Source organism: Glycine max, chromosome 2 (genome assembly GCF_000004515.6).
Source record: "Glycine max cultivar Williams 82 chromosome 2, Glycine_max_v4.0, whole genome shotgun sequence".
NCBI classification, from domain to species: Eukaryota; Viridiplantae; Streptophyta; class Magnoliopsida; order Fabales; family Fabaceae; genus Glycine; species Glycine max.
In genome coordinates this window covers 1751994-1766814 of record NC_016089.4, presented here as the reverse complement: position 1 = coordinate 1766814, position 14821 = coordinate 1751994, and the positions used below count along the sequence as shown (strand labels likewise).

The window sequence follows — 14821 nt, the reverse complement described above, 5'->3', positions numbered from 1 at the left end:
CCCAATCTTCATTTAAATGTAAACAACCTAGCTAGACATTCGACAAATTTGGCTTTCACGAAATAAGTACTTCAAATATGTAAAATTGTGCGAGATGCATGCATTTCAGAACCGCTCAAATTTATTGTCCACTCTCGAGTCACGACTGCGCTAGCTACCTGCCAGTGATTATAAATTAAAAAAAATAAAAAAAAATAATATATATATATATATATATATATATATATATATATATATATATTAAATTAAAAAAACTCAAAAATATTTTTTGTCGCTAAAAAGTACTCAAATTTTGTAATTATTTCTTGATTTAATTTTTTTCTTTGTGGTTACTCCCTATAATTTAAATTTTTTTGTTTCTGTTTCCTAGCTACCGTCAAATTTCGTCAAATGATTGTTAACATGTTATAACAAATATATTTTTTGTTGCTAAAAAGCACACGTCACTTGTCCATGCGTAATGTAAAATGTATCAAGTTTTTAATTTTTTAAATAAATTATGTTTATAATTGGAGTAAAAAATGTTATTATTCTATATCGGTTATAATATAACCGATTTAAAAATTTCTTCCATCACCTGCAGTCCTCTGAATGTAGAATAATAACGTTTTCTACGTCGATTATAAATATAATCAATTTAAAAAGTATCTGAATTTTTTTCACACGTGGACAAGTAGCATGTTCTTTTATTGGACACATCAACAATCATTTGATGAAACCTGACTGCAGAGATAAACAAAATTAAATTATAGGGAACAACCACAAAGAAAATTTTTCAGGGAATAATCATAAAATTTGAGTATTTTTCATAAATAAAAAATATATGTAAGTCATTGAAAAAAATAAAAGAGAGATTGGATTTCTGCATAAATTTTGTATAAAAATCTTGTAAAAAAAAGACAAGAAAGAAAGGTAAAATAAGTTTATCGATAAGGTGGAAAGAGATAATATATATATATATATATATATATATATATATATATATATATATATATATATATATATATATATATATATATATATAGAATTATTGTATAAATAATATAACTGAAAAAGGAAAAAAAAAACAGTTCATCGGATGCTAGTATACCTGTGGATATAATTGAATGCAAATAGAGAAAGAATTAATATATACCTGCGGTTTTCGTGCACAAGGTAAATTTGCATGCTTAATTTCCCATTGTGCAATATTTTAATCTCTATAATAATAATTGCGACGAATGATAAGGGTTTGGTTCATTTTTGCTTTGCAGTGTTGGTTGATGCCCAAGAGTTCCCCCAAACACTTCATTGAAGAAGGCATATAACGTTTACAATAGCTAGCCCCTCACATGAAGCGTTCAGAGAGGAACTCCAAGAGACAGCCAACAGAAAAAATTATCCCTGAATTAGTTATAGATTCATGCTTATCTACCATTTTGTCTTGGAAAGACAAAGGCAAAGAAATTGTTCTATTTATGGTGGAGAGTTTCATGCTAATTGATCAAAATACATGAGAATTTTATGTGGACATGGAGAATTCTACCTTATGAATTGTACTTTAATTTCTTTCTATGAACCTGGTCAGGATGTTTGCCAAGAAGGGGACTCAGTGATGGAGTGGGCTCGTTGCTGCTATATAAAGTGATTCTAAACATACATCTAAAGCTAGCATAAGATTTTTTGTTGCCCTTCCAGTCATTTTCGAAGTCATTAGGCAAAATATATGCAGAATAAGGGAAAATATGCATACTTTCTATGCCTATTCATAAAAAAAAACTGTAAAAACTGTGTATTGAATTAGAATTTAAAAGATTATTTTGACATAATTTTTTTTTTGAATTTTAAAAGACTTTATAAAAATATAATGATTTTTAAAATTATTTTAAAGACTTTTATCATTAAGATTTATAGTTTGAATTTTAATATATTTATAAAATATAAATTTTTAAGATTTGAAAAGAAATTATAAATTTTTAAAATTTTAAAGGATTCCATGATTTTTAAAAAATTAAAATTATTAATAAAGATTCATGAATTTTTCTCACCTAACACTTTAAATAAAATTCATCATATACAAAGAATCATAAACTTGTTACATAATAAATCAATTTCTCCTTCCTAGCATATTTACAAGCATAATAATAGGTCTATTCCCCTTCAATCTTAAATCATGTTAATTATAAAAAATTATATACTACAATATTTGTCAATAACATGAATATTTATAATCATTTTCACAATTAACGATCCCACCAAACAAAAAACATGTTCAACAATTATTTCAAATTCCATTTATAGATGTACCAAAAAAACTCATGTACAAAAAAATCATTTATATATTTATCAACTTATACGTGAATCAATTTCTCACTTTCATTGAAAATAAACATGTAATCAAGATGCCTCAAATTCAATGAATTGTGAAAATCTCATATCATTCTGAGATATGTCCATGGGTTGAAAGAGAAAAAAAATTATGAATGTTTATTATTTTCAACACAGAAACAAAGAATTATATATAATAAAAAAAAGAAAAACATGTCAATTGACAAGAAAAAAGAAAAAAGGTCTCAAGAAATTCCAAGGGTTTATGTGTGATTATTTGATATATATTTTTTTATTAAAAAATCTTATAAAATTCATCTTAAAAAAATCCATTGAAATCTTTATATTTTTAAATATCAAAAGACTTTTTTAAGTTATAAAAAATCTTAATTAAAAATATCAATGGATTTTATTAACTTCGTTAAAAAAATCCTAATAATCTTAATTAAATACTACATGTCTTATTTTTATTATTTAAAAAATTTGATTGATTTTAATAAGCTATTTAATTTCTAAACCATCTTTTTTTCAAGTCTCTTAAATTATCAATATTTCTATTTCATTTTCATCAGATAGATAAATTATAGTACTTTAGTTTCCTTATAGACATAACTTTAGTAAAAAAAACAAAACAAAATCAAGACCTAGAAGCCTTAATCAAATATTCATAAGCTTAAGTGAAGTTTTAATTAATACTGAAACTTAATAAAAATGCAAAATTTACTTAAAACAATGTTTGGAACTAATTATTGCACCCAATTATAGTGTTACAAACGTTTAATTAAAGTTTAAGAGACTTGAAAAAAGAGGGTTTAAAATTGAGAAATGATTAGATGATCCAGGATTATCATATTATTCATTATTTCAGTCAATAAATCTTTGACATGTGGAAAATTTGTCACTTTAACAAGGTTTTAATATTTCAAATATTATCGCTAATAATGAAAAACTCAGATCGGGTTTCAAATTCCAAAAACATATCGTTTACTGTATTCTATCAACTTTACACTATAAGGAACATTTCTTCTTCCAACTTGCTACCGTGACAAAGCCACCGCGTGAAGGTGGCGGCGCTGCCGGCACACAACTAAGGAAATCATTCTGAAAATGAATAGCTTCTAAAAGTAAAAAGAGTTTCTTCTTTTTCGAATAAAGTTTCATGGGAGCCAAATCCTTTGGAACAAAGGAAATTGTTCATGGAGTAAAAGTCTCTCTGTTTTTTAATTTTAATTTATTATTTTTATGTATTGATTACTTAAATGTGAGATGCGCTCTTTTGTTAAACACCGTAAGCTTTCGGTTATTTTATATTTAGTGAGTTTCTTTGATTGTCCACGTGTAAAATGAGTATTTTAGCTGGATCATAAATGATGTGGTGCTAATAATTTCTCCTGGAAAGAGTCAATTCATAATTTTGAGTAATATATTCATAATTAAATGAAAAGGGGTAAAATAGTATTTTTATTTCTCAAAATTAATATTATGATAATGATAAAAATTAATTTATGGTAAAAAAAATTTAAAATTAGGATGGGAATTTCTCGAGAATTTTGAAATTTAAATAAGCTATGTATAAATACATTTGTGAAATTTAATAAAAAAAAAAGAAGGATAAACTATAATTTCAGCCATTTTAAGTTCATTTCATAATATTAATCATTATAATTTTATTTGGTCATGTTTGAAAGAATTTATAATTTCAAGATAAAACGGGTTAAGGGATTTTTTTTTCTTTACATAAAACATAACCAGAAAATTCTGCAAAAACTAAAACTGAAAATTGACATCATTTTAGTCTTCAAAATAATAAAATTAAGCCAAAATGATGTAAGGATAATCAGATATGAGTTTTTGAGGTTTAATGAAATATAATAAAATAGAAGCATTTTGGAAATTCCAATTTTAATTAATTTTATTCTATAAACATTTATTTAAATACTATTTTTGGTGAATATTTAAATACTATAGTATGAATATTAATAAAACTTATTTAACATTTCCAGGTGAAATTTTAAGGATTCTATTCATAAAACTTATTAAGACCGCATAAATAATGATGATTTAATGCTACAAGACAAAAAAACTTTCAAATAAAAAATTTATTTAGCCCCCGTCTTCCTATAACCTTAATCTTTGAGATTTTTTGTGCTTATAACATTGGGTAGGGTTACAGTTGATATTGGATTAATTGTGTGATGGTTGTATTCACAAGCATGAGTTATTTTCTTTCATTGGTAGAAATCAAACTAATATTAGAAATTTATAATAATTCAAATCTTATTTAACTGAATGAGTTAAATCCTTTTAATTAAGTATGAATTGTTTAAGCGAACATGTTATCTAAGAGACTAAGACACATATTATGATAAGGCTAGTGGAGTTTTCAAAGATATACAAATGTGCGAATTCAATATATTTTTTGAACGTCCACCAAATGTGTATATATATATATATATATATATATATATATATATATATATATATATATATATATATATATATATATATATATATATATATATATATATATATATATATATATATATATATAAAGTTATTATAGTTAAAAATATAATTTATAATTAATAGTATTTTAAATATATAAATGTATTTTATATTTAAAATAAATTATTTGCATAATTATTTTAATAAACCAAAATGATATTTTAATTGGGGCTCTAAACAACAATTAAAGAATTAACAAAAAAATATTTTATTAGAAAGACATACATTGCTTAACAATATTTTTTTATTATACAACCATAATTCCCTATTTTTTTAAGGTCTATATTTTTTCCCTAAATGTTTCTTAATAAAAAAAATTAAAAGAATATTAATTATACAATCAAAACCCAAGGGTAGAACCTATTTAAATCTGTACAATCGGAGCCCTTGCCTTTCTCTAAGAAGCTCCTCTGAGATGAATAACGAGAGAGAATCCTACCAAGTATAATATGTGTTATGAGCATTAAAGGAAACAAACTTATCAACACAAGCATTACTCTCTCGGAATATGACTAAATCTAAAGCAAAAATATTTGGTTAAAGCTATACAATTTAATTTAACCAGGGATTCCTAAAAGACCAAGCAACAACAGCAGTTTCCTGATAGCTTGAAGCAAAAAGGTGGAATCTCACTCAAAGCAATTCATACTCAAATAAATTTATACATAATTTTACTTCAATACTAAAAAATCATAAGAAACTTTAAAAAATCCACACATTTATATTTTTTTATTATAACTTAATTATTGTTCAAATAAAATAATTAATTTATTTTTTTTAATTTTTATGTATAAAAATAATAAATATGAATAATTAAAAAAATATTAAATATCAATTAAAAAATAATAAAAATTACATAACATCACCTATCGTCATTAAAAAAATCTCAAGAACGTTCCTTCCCTTTCCACAACGTTTCAATTTCAATTTTCTTTGAAAAAGAAAAAAACATCACCCACCGTCATTCTGATCAGGTAAATAAATTCAGCTACATCTTCACATCCAATTTTCAGTAATAAATTCATACAACCTATTTGACCCATTAAATATTGAGTAGTAACACATGAGTATTATAAGAAGTCTGATGGAGGGGTGCTAGAGCCCCTGGCCATGGGTGTCCCCTCTACCTACATTCCTCCTTGATCATATTGTTTAAGAAAATGAGAAGATGAGTGTAGGAAAAAATCAAATCTAGTGTGTCGTTGTCAATTGCATGCACATCCAAAAAAGGGAAAGAGGGAGTAAAAACCATATATACTTTCTATCTAGCAACACTTGTATACACATCTTAGAAGAAATAATTAGAGGATTGATAACTGATATATTTTGAGGTTAAATTATATAGAAATTTGTAAATTTTCTCTCTTAAATCTTTCTTTTTGAGCAAAATGCTCTGCCTTCTTACATCATTTATATATATAGCAGCAAGTAAAATGTTGAGATAACAGAATTATAACAGAAAGCATGAAAAAAAATGGCAGACAGGATCAAGACAACATCTCTAGCTCGTGCCAGCTGAGTCAAATTCTGTTAGACAAAGTCCTTGAGGTATCGTGGTGGAGTAACCTTCCTCTTGGGCCTTTCCCTCGAGCCCGGTTGCAGTTCTGATTGCAACTCCTTCCCATTAAGGGGAGTTATTTTTCATGAGTTGATAAAAGTAAATGTGAATTTTATGTGAACATGAAGAATTCAACGCAATGAAGGTACTTTCTTTCTATAAACCAGGTCACGATGTACGCCAAGAAGGGGAGTCTGTGGCGAAGTGGGCTCGTTGCTGCTAAAGTGATTCAAAACATAAAAGCTAACGTTAGATCCTTTGATGGTCTTTCAGTCATTCTCATGGTCACTAAAGCTAGGGAAAATATACATATATGAGTTACATATATTGTGAGAAAGGGAAGTGCATCCTTTCTATGCGTATTCATAGAAAAAGTATTCTTATTCTCCTTTCTGAAATATAGTGAATAAATTCCAATGAGGTCAATCATCAATCCAATATTATAAATATTTAATTGTGCCTAATTATATATTGGTCAACTCAACATTTTATATGCACGAGAATTTAATTTACTGTGAAAAATATTAATTTTAGACTATATTATCAATTTATTAGACACTATAGTTGATAATATTTTAAAATATTATTAATGTTTTATACATTCTCAATATATATATATATATATATATATATATATATATATATATTTCATTTTCATCACTTTAAATACTACATTTTTTTTATTTTCTCTTTATTTTTCATCTCTGAAAATATACATTTCAATTTATTTCTTAAAATTTATTTAATATTTCATTTCAATAATCAATCTCGATAGTTAATTAACTACATTTATTTATTGGTTTAATGGTTAAATATGGTTTTCTTCACTAATTTTTTTTAATTTAAATTTTAGTTTCTAAATGAAAAATTGTCTAGTCTTAGTATTTATACTTTTCTCAAGATAATATTTTTTTGTCTCTATTATCAAAATCATTTTTAAGTAATGATGTGACAATCACATAAATTATTATACAATTGATCACTTAGTCTTATGAGATAATATGTAATTTTTTTTTATAAATTATGTTTTTAGTTGGTATTCTTTTTGTGAAATTTGCTTTTAGCCCATCAATTTTTTGATCGGATTTAGTCTTCATCTTTTCAAAAAATTTGCTTTTAGTAACATAACAATATTTTGATCGATATTAGTCTCTCAGGTATTGTTTATCATTTTTTCTGTTTTTCTTGTCTATTATCACTATTAAGTGATGTTGTGGCACTCACATAACTTATTATATAGACTATTATATGGACTACTATGATGTAATAATCACATGATAAAATATTGCTAATTCAAGACATTTTGATCTAGTGGTTGTAAGGTACTACAATTTTTTTTGGCAACTAGCAGAAAAAGGGTTTGAAAAAACAAGATGAAGTAAGAAAGATCAAAACCCATAATACACAAATGAACAACCATAATACACATGAAATTTCTTGCAACATCGAAACTCGTTGTTGTTTTCCTTGCTCTTTAATTTGCCACCATTGCCACCTCCTACTCACCCTCTGTGTGTATGTTACCTGTAGAGCAAAAGGGTTCATGGGAATAAGATTTAAATGGAAGGATTTGGTGTTTATTTGAAAAGTGCTTGGTTGGATCATGGTTTAGTGGGTTGCTAATTTGTATTGATGATTGTTGATTTTGCTTACTACACCTCTGTTGGGACTCAAAAATTGAATTTCCGTAACATAAACTGAATGACTAATTAACAGATAGAGAGATGCTATATATATATTGGGGTTGACCATGCGAGTAAATTCAAACATTTGGTAACCAATTGGGCTGTAACAATGTGAAGTGAATTCAGTAGAAGTGGCATGAGCTATTGTGAAATTCAGCTATTGGGAATTCAATAGATCGAAGTGGATATTTGGCCATTGAGGATTCAGTAGAAGTGAATTTAGTAGAGATACACAGTTGGCTACTGAGAAACAAATCAAGGTTAAGGTTACTTAAAAATAGGAGGCGATTCCTACGTGGTTTTTAAGATTCAAAATGCAACAACCCAAAACAATTCTTTCTTCTTTCTCCATCAATTTTTTTTATAAAAAAAACAACAACAAAACCCTAATCCCCTATTCTCTCACACTCGCGCTCCTTCTCCTCTTCTGGTTTGTCTTTTTCTCTCTTTGCAGTGCGGATCCATATAGTTAACATCGTTGACGTTGTCTCGGATTCAGGCTTAGGCAATTGGACAAAGGTGGTGCCAGCACCTTGCAACAATGTTCACGGGATGTTTGTCGCAACAATCATGAAACCCAACACAAGCCTCCCCCCTGCCACCGCCTCCTACCATAACTCTCACTGACCCAAACTAGGGTCGCAAAGTGAAGATCTTGGTTCTGTGACTATCGAATTGAGTGTGTTTGTTGATGGATGAATAAGTTGTTTCAGGGTTTTTTAAGTTTCACTTTCCCTTCGTTTCAATCTTCTTACTCATCATAATTCTTTTATTATTTCGTGATTGGAGGGCACTAGATTTGCACATGTTTGGAGGGTTTTTTTTTTTTTTTTCATGATATAGCATTTCATGATTAATATTATTTCGTCATACAGCACCATGGGGAGATTTAAGCATGCTAAGGAAAATTTCTTAACCTTCCCTCTTCGTTAACAAAATAACCATGTTAGTGTTGATCTTTGAAAAGCATATGAAAATCACAAATACGACCATATATTTCTTCCGTCCCAAGTTATTTTTTAAAAAATAATGCTTAATGATTTGTGAACTTATTTGATTTTGGTTTGAAAAATAGTGTGGATTTTAATATATTTGAGGGGAATTAATCGCATATTCATGATTATTAGCGGAGTGTAGTAATTTCTGGTAATTTTAAACACCAAAAAATGAAATGACACAAAACCTGATAAATATTAATAAAATTAATGTCACATGTCATAATTTATTGATGGTATTTCACAATAATGACGAAAAGCATTAATGAAACCAAACTTTAACAACTACAATAAAGCCGGTGAAACTTTAGTTCATGACTAACAATGTAATTCAATTGTCAATATAAATTAATTAATACAAAAAGTCATGCACCTAATTAAAGACAAATGTCTGTCAACTCAATAGGAAAATGCGTATCCATCATAGCTAGATGCCTAGATATATAGAGAGATCCCAACAAAACAACCTAATACTAAACAGACCTACACTCATTAAGCTATACGTTTACAAGACTACTCTCGATCAATTAATATTGAGAATTCTGGGAGGGGTCCTCCTCACAACTCGATATTCTAACAACCGAGCATTGTCTTTGTGTCCTCATGACTTGTGAAGAGGTAACAGATCCTTCACACTGGCTGTAGTAGGGTGGGCTCCATACATGGGTAGACTGAAATCTAGCATCGTACATATATGTTAAAAATGAGAATGTCATCAGATGATTGTCGTGACTAAAAATGAGACAAACACCTGCATAAAGTTAACAACAATACACTTGAGCGATTAGTGTAATGCCTCTTGGTATTACAATGATCCAAACAAGTGAAACAACTATAATTGCAAAAAATAAATAAATTTATGGAAAATTAAACTTCATACTACCTGTGTATAGGTGGTTTGGGAATTAAACTCATATTTTTTCTTTGATGTGTTAGTTGAACCTAAGAGTTCCCCCAAACACTTCATCAAAGGCCTATAACTAGCCAATCACATGAAGCGTTCAGAGGAACTCCAAGAGACAACCAACAGAAAGCCCCTGAAGTTAATTATACATGTTTCACTACTATTTGTCTTGGATAGACAAAGACACAGCGACTGTTCTATTTATGAGGGAAATTTTCATGTTTATTGATCAAAATAAATGTGAATTTTATGTGGACATGGAGAGTTCTACGCAATGAGGGTACTTTCTATCTCTGAACCTGGTCTGGATGTTTGCCAAGAAGGGGAGTTGGAGATTGAGTGGTCTCGTTGCTGCTAAAGTAATTCGAAAGCTAACATTATAAGATGCTTGCCCTTTCAGTCACTGTCATAGTCATGAACTTTAAAGCTAGGGCAAACTTAAAGATGTGATCTTATGTATATATCCGAACTCCGATATTTTTTCATTAATTGTAATTGTGCACTATTCACTTTAATTATCATTTTTCAAATAAACAATTCAATTTAATAGCCAGTTGTCACTAACGACTAAAACTAAATAAAAAAAAATCAAGAATTAAGACAGTTCAAATAAAAATTTAAGGAAAAGTAAAATTTTGTGAAAACTTAAAGAACTAAAATCATAAATTTTCTCACTTCTAAATAGACGTTTTTTTCAGTATATGCCAGTTTGGATTCTTGATTTTATTTTTTGATTTTTAAAACATAAATAAAAATGAGAAAAAAATTGATGAAGTGTAAAATTTTAAATATTTCAATATAATTAAAGTAGGCCTAAATATGTTTTTATATTTTATATATATTTAAATTTTATATTTAATCACTAATAAATTTGCTTCTTATTATTTAAATTTTTTTATTTTAAATTCATACCTCAATTAAGTAATAACATGTCCGCTAAATATTTGAAAATATAATTTATAACGACTTAAAAATTATTAATATTTATTTTAAAATCAAATTTAAATTTTTTGGTGATTAAAAATCATTAGTAAAAAAAAATAAAAATCAAACATCCCCTCTGTGGAGGCTTCTTTAATTTAAATCTTCCATCTTTTTTATCTTCCCACCATCATTTTTTCTTCTTCACCCCTTCTACTTTTAGACCTTCTCTCACAACCTCAACTTTATCTCTTCTCTATTCCTCTCCAAGCAACTCTGTTCTTGACCCTCGTCAACCTACCACACCCTCTAACATCGTATCCTCTTCCCCGACCACCAACTCCTCATTATCACCAACTCCCAACAACAAAATCTCCACGAACTAAAGTGCGTCTACTACACGCTCCACCCCAACGCTTCCTCTTCCGGTTCACCTGAATCGATTTTCCAAGTTCAGGTTCGACCGGTCCTGTCCACGAACGGTTATGACGAATCTCGATTCATTGTTAGGTGCCCACTTACCCCAAACAAACTCCTCTGCAAATGGCGCCTCCCAAGTCGTCGACTTGCGGCGGCATGACGAGGTGGGTCATTGGAATTTGGGCGTTTTGATGAACTAAACGGCTCAATCTTGGGACAGGGTGGAGTACGAGGCTACCCTTCACGGAGACATCGTGGTTATGTTCGTGAAAGGGCTGAATCTTCGGTCACACAAGATCTCGGATCCAACCCGGATCCGGTGCCATTTGGGGCTGAAAGTTTCCACAAAGGCAATGCCTTTTTACTTACCACGAGAGTTGTTTCTATGGCTCAAGAAGTTGTGAGGTGTATGTTGCCATAGAGCATAAGAAATAATCCTGATAAGGCTCGAGGAATTCAGATTACTGCATGTGAGTTATTTGGGTGGCAATGTGAGGCACCCGGTTTGTGTTCTTGTGCCTTTTGTGGCTAGGGTTAGTAGCCCTAGTGGTGGTGATAGAGTTCATATAGGGTTCACCTAGTAGTGAAAGATTATAGTAAATGCACGAAGTCTTTGGCTCACTTCTAACTACTGCCATTGTATACCAAAACAATTTTGACACTAATATAATTTATACACTTTTTAATTCTATCGTTAATATTTCTTAAATTTTCACGAACATTGCCTATCATAGTTACTATATTTTATCTCTTTTCTAAAATTATTTTCTTTCATGTTTTTACTTATTTTTGTCGTATTACCCATTACATTTACTAGTTTTCCCTATCTTTCTCATCTCATATTATTACATTTTCAATTTTTCATCTTTTTCCTATCCTCTCTCTCTCTCTCTCTCTCTCAAAATATATCCACTTTAAAAAAAATTCAAAATTATTCATGATTACATTTCATTTTCATAATTAATCGTTGATGATTATATTCATTTGTTTGCATAATAATAGTAAATAGTAAATTCAAACTTAAATTGTTAAAATGATAATTTAAAATTTTAATTTAAAATTTTAATAAAAAATTTAACCTCACATTGAAATAAATATTGCTCACATAAAAATGTATCAATATTTCTATTTCATTTTTATTAAGTACATAAATTAAATATAATGGTTTTTATTCCAATCTTTTTAATGATTTTTTAATGGATCCGGCTCAGTTTCACTCCAACTTTTTTGATAAATTATAGATTGAATTTGTTGATTGAGAATAAGGACTCAAGTTTCACACAAGCAATCCAAATTCCAAGATTTGTTGATTGCAATGACTTCTACTTTCCTTTGAGTGTGTAGGTGTTCAATTGCCAAATGAACGTGTTGCATTAAAGGAGGCTTGTTCTTGCTTCTTGCTATTTGGATTATTAGTATCAACGAGTACATGCATGCATGCATAAATAGAGTTTCTTTGATTGGTGATCGTTGACTTTGTATTGCAATGGGAATTGGATATGAGTCAAGGTTTGAATTAGGAACCATAAGTTTCAGATATCTAAGGATAAATTCTAATTCATATATATGCATTCTTGGGAGTTCTAATTAAATTTTTCCTAAGGAATTAGATTTCCCATTAAAAGGAAAATGATTCATTTTCACCAAGGAAACATGACTATGGATTAGATGTATATATGCTAGTGTTGAATGATAATGGGGGCATAATTGAAGGAGGAATGTGAGACTATATATACGAGGTAAACTGACTTAGAGGGATTAATCTAACTCCTGACTACTTAATCATACATAGTCTTTGTTCATACCTTGCATCATGTTGCATTCTATTGCATTGTGCTCTTTTTTAATTTGATGAAATAAAAATTTGTTGATGATGGAGCATAAAGATTACCCCTGTCCAATTAATTATATGAAGGTAAAGAAGTCCCGATAAACACATGTAGATGGGTCTCAACAAAAAAAGATATAATATTCTTACCTGCTTACATGATCAAACCAACTCACCTACATAGTAGGGTGGATTATGTTTATTTCAGCTGATTCAATTAAAATTTGATTGGGTATTGGGTTAACGGATTTCAAACCCGACTAACCTAATCCATATTATAGTTATAATAAAATAAATATTATTTGTATTGTTGTGACATGTATTATCTATTTGGGACATGTATTTTTATGATAGTGTTTGGATTTGAAAAGTTGGACTTACATTTTAAATAATTTTCTATTTTCTATTTTTGGAGCAAGTAATTAATTTTGTTATTTTTTTCTAATTTTTTTTATTTTAAAAAAATCATTATTTTTTTAATTAGTCAATCTAACTAACCAACTCAACCCAAGCTGTTAAATATGTTTAAACATAGCAAGACTATTTATTTTAAAATAATTAATAATTATAAAGTTTAATTAATTGAGTTCTCATTATTAATATTATTCTTACCTTAATACTCCAATTTATACCTATTTATAGATAAATTATTTATTTATTATAAATATTTTTATATCATATTTCATTAAATATTTTTATGAGAATATCTTCTCTATTAAAATTGAAAAAATATAATTTAATATTCTATATATTGTTTATTTTTTAAATTTAATTTTACCGCATAACACACTTGCCATATATTAGAATTGTAGAAGTACTTTCTCTTTTCAAAATACTAACATGTCACATCGATCTGTTTTCAGGAATGCTTCTTTAGCCTAATGTTTTTTGCTAGAAGATGATCATTCAATCATTTTTCACTTGTGGTAGCAATTTGACATAAGCCACATTGCCACTGCAGATTCTTAGGTTTTTTTGCCAAACTCTTATTGTCATCAATTGTAGTAGGTGTCGTTGTTTTACGCTTTGTTCCATAATGATCAGCATCTGACTTAACCTATAATGAGATAAACCAAAAGAGAAAAACTTTCATTAAGAAAGTAGAAGAATTTTTTTTCAATTTGAAGAGAAAGATAAAGACAAAAAAGAAGGATAAATACACTAACCAATATGACCATATTTCCCTTTTTATTACTATTAGTCTTATAAGGTGGTCTAATGTCAACTTTGGTGGAGTAATTGGGATTGGGGCCCTACATATCCGTCAATGTTATTAACTAAGTTGTTCGTTCCTTTGATTCAACAAATTTGCTTAATTAACAAAAGGTTTAAATATATTTTTAATTTCTTGATATATATCTAAATTTTGTATTTGGCCTTTAATAAATTTTTCCTTCGTGATAGGTTCCTAATATTTGATCTTTGATAACTCGGCACATCGGCAAGCTACATATAATGTCACATGTACTCTATGTCTGAGTTGGAATTCTACATAAGAAATAGGTTTTTATTTTTAAAAATAATTACCAAATATTATTTAGAATAAAAATTTAAATTAAGATTAAGAAAAAGGGAGAAGGAGGTTACTTAGAAATCCAAGTGAATATCAAATGGTGGAGGGTGGCGTTAAGAGTGAGGGAATTGTTGGAAATAAGGCTTTTTATGTTTAGAAGGAATATTGAAGACTTTGAATAGAAA

At 28.4% G+C, this 14821-nt stretch overlaps 1 non-coding gene across 1 annotated transcript; it reads right to left on the bottom strand.

The window, feature by feature from the left end:
* Window positions 1-9984: 9984 nt before the first annotated feature.
* MIR395M (microRNA MIR395m) lies at window positions 9985-10084 on the bottom strand. The gene has a single exon (NR_126749.1). It is a non-coding gene; the product is annotated as a microRNA MIR395m (primary transcript).
* Between the last annotated feature and the right edge of the window lie 4737 nt (window positions 10085-14821).